Source organism: Myotis davidii, unplaced genomic scaffold (genome assembly GCF_000327345.1).
Source record: "Myotis davidii unplaced genomic scaffold, ASM32734v1 scaffold586, whole genome shotgun sequence".
In the NCBI taxonomy this organism is placed as follows: Eukaryota; Metazoa; Chordata; class Mammalia; order Chiroptera; family Vespertilionidae; genus Myotis; species Myotis davidii.
In genome coordinates, this window is record NW_006296809.1 from 520,997 (window position 1) to 523,567 (window position 2,571).

A 2,571-nucleotide genomic window follows, 5' to 3' on the forward strand; every position below is an offset into this window, starting at 1 on the left:
GCTCCAGCTGCTCTGTGACTGTCCACCAGGAGGCAGCACAGCTTTGGGGCTGTTGCTCCCACCCCACCCCCACCCTCAGGCTCCCAGGGATGAGGTGTCATGTGGGCCCTGTCCTGCCCCCCCATCCCCAAGAGGAGCAACAGAGTCTTGCCCCTCCCCCACCTCCCTAGAGAGCAGCCCTTGCAGGCACCGGGTCCCCAGGGTGGGTCTCCAGCCACATGCCCCCTCCCCCGTGATCCCTAGTCACTCTGCTCAGGTGTCACCTCCCCAGAGGGGCCCGCCAGCCTGACCCCGGATCTGACCCCGTTTTATTTTCTTCTGAGCACTTATCACTCCATGAAAGAATCTGTTTTATTTTAAACTAGAGGCCGGGTGCATGAAATTTGTGCATGGGTAGGGTCCCTAGGCCTGGCCAGCGATCAGGGCTGATCTGTGGGGCAACAAGGTGGGGCGATAGGGGGGCCCCTGCTGGCACCCGCCTTGGCCAGCCTGGGGCCTGCCGGCTGGGGGCAGCTCCTGCATTGAGCGCCTGCCCCCTGGTGGTCAGTGCGGGTCATAGCGATCCATCGTTCTCTTTGGTCGATTTGCATATTAGGCTTTTATTATATAGGATACCTGCCTTCCTCTCCCAGGACGAAAGCCCCAGGTGGGCACGTCACCCAGGCTGGCAGGTTCAGGCCCTGATGAAGCCGGCACTCTGGTCTGAGTGGGTTCAGACACTTCACTGTGCGAGTGGCCAGAAAAGGCCAGGGCAGCAAAGGTGTCTGCTCTGTGTCCCTGTGCCACAGGGTCACACCGAAAAGAGTGGGCCAGCCCAGCGTGGCTCAGTGGTTGAACGTCGACCTATGAACTAGGAGGTCACAGTTCAATACCCGGTCAGGGCACATGCCTGGGTTGCAGGCTCAGTCCCCAGGGTGGGGCATGCAGGAGGCAGCTGATCCATGATTCTCTCTCATCACTGATGTTTCTATCTCCCTCTCCCTTCCTCTCTGAAATCAATAAAAATATATTTAAAAAAATGTTCTGAGATAAGAGGATAAAAATGTATTTTTTAAAAAAAGAATGGGCCAGCCCTGACTGGATTGGCTCAGTGGATAGAGTGTCAGCCTGCAGACGAGGGGTCCGGGGTTCGGTTCCGGTCAGGGGCATGTACCTTGGTTGTGGGCCCATCCCCGGGGGGGGGGGGTGTGCGGAGGCAGTTGATCGATGTTTCTCTCTCATCGATATTTCTAACTCTCTATCCCTCTCCCTTCCTCTCTGTAAAAAAATCAATAAAATGTATTTTTTAAAAAGAAAGAATGAGCCAGATCATGGGCCACACCAGGGGGAGGGAGCGGAGAGAGTGTGCCCTGTTGTTGAGGCTCCATTACTTGCTGCCTGGGGCCCAGCGGGGCCGTCCCATACCGGGTCCGAGCTGGGGGAGCCTGGGGAGCCTCCTGGCAGCTCCCCACGCTCTGCCACGGCCTCTGCGGGTTCATGCAAGGCCGGCCAGGGCCATTTGCAGCATTTCTAACCCCACAGTCACTGTCTGACGAAATGGGTAGTTACTGTAAGACCCTGAGTGTGTGAGCTGTGCTTGTGCCTGGGGACAGGGCGTGGCATGAGCTTCTGGGGAGCTGCTGTTGTCCTGACGGGGCGTGTGGCAGGCAGCCTGTGTTCCTCGATGGTGCCCCCACGGTTGGCCACCTCCCCACTCTAAGGCGTCTGAAGGGAGATGGGGAGCCTGGAGGCCTGGCACAGGAAAGCAGAAAAGTTGGCGGGGCAAGGTGGCTGCGGAGGCGGGAAAGGGATGACTGTGGCCTCCGGTTCAGCTCACAGACAGCCTGCTCACTGGCTTAGGTGCCTGCTGGTTATGCGAGGGGACCCTGGGGTTCTGGGAGGGGGTGGGAGTATGTTAGTGATGTTGGGGAACATTCGTTGGGGATTTGGGGGAGGGCAGGGAGCGCTTCTTCTCCACTTGAAATGACGGAATCCAGCCCTAGCCGGTTTGGCTCCGTGGATAGAGCCTCGGCCTGCGGACCGACGGGGCCCAAGTTCGATTCTGGTCAAAGGCAGGTGCCTCGGTGTGTGCAGGAGGCAACCAATCACACCTGTGTTTCTCTCGCAGCGATATTTCTCTCTGTCTTTCCCTCTCTCTTCCACTCTCCCTAAAAGTCGATGGAAAAATATCTTCGGGTCAGGATTAAAAAAATAAAGAAAGGACGGAATCTGTGATCCCAGTTTCCTGGAGGGACTGGACTCCGGCAGGAGGACACCTGCCCTGGTGGCTGCTGTCGCTGTGAGCCTGTGTGCCGGGCCCCACGCGTCCTCTCACAGGACTAGGCTGCAGGCACCCAGCGTCTTCCATGTTTACTGAGGCTGAGAGGGGCCAGGTTGGGAATGAAGGGACCAGCAGGAACCAGGGCCGGGAAGTGGGGTACCTGGAGACCCCGCTGCTGATGGGGCAGTTATCATAGCCAAGACCTATGAAATGACGTCATTGGGGGAGGGGCCACGGGGGAGGGCGGGACCAGAAGGGAGGAGGGCCCCAGTGCCAGGCCACAGGGTCAGCTGTGCAAGTCCTGAGCCAAG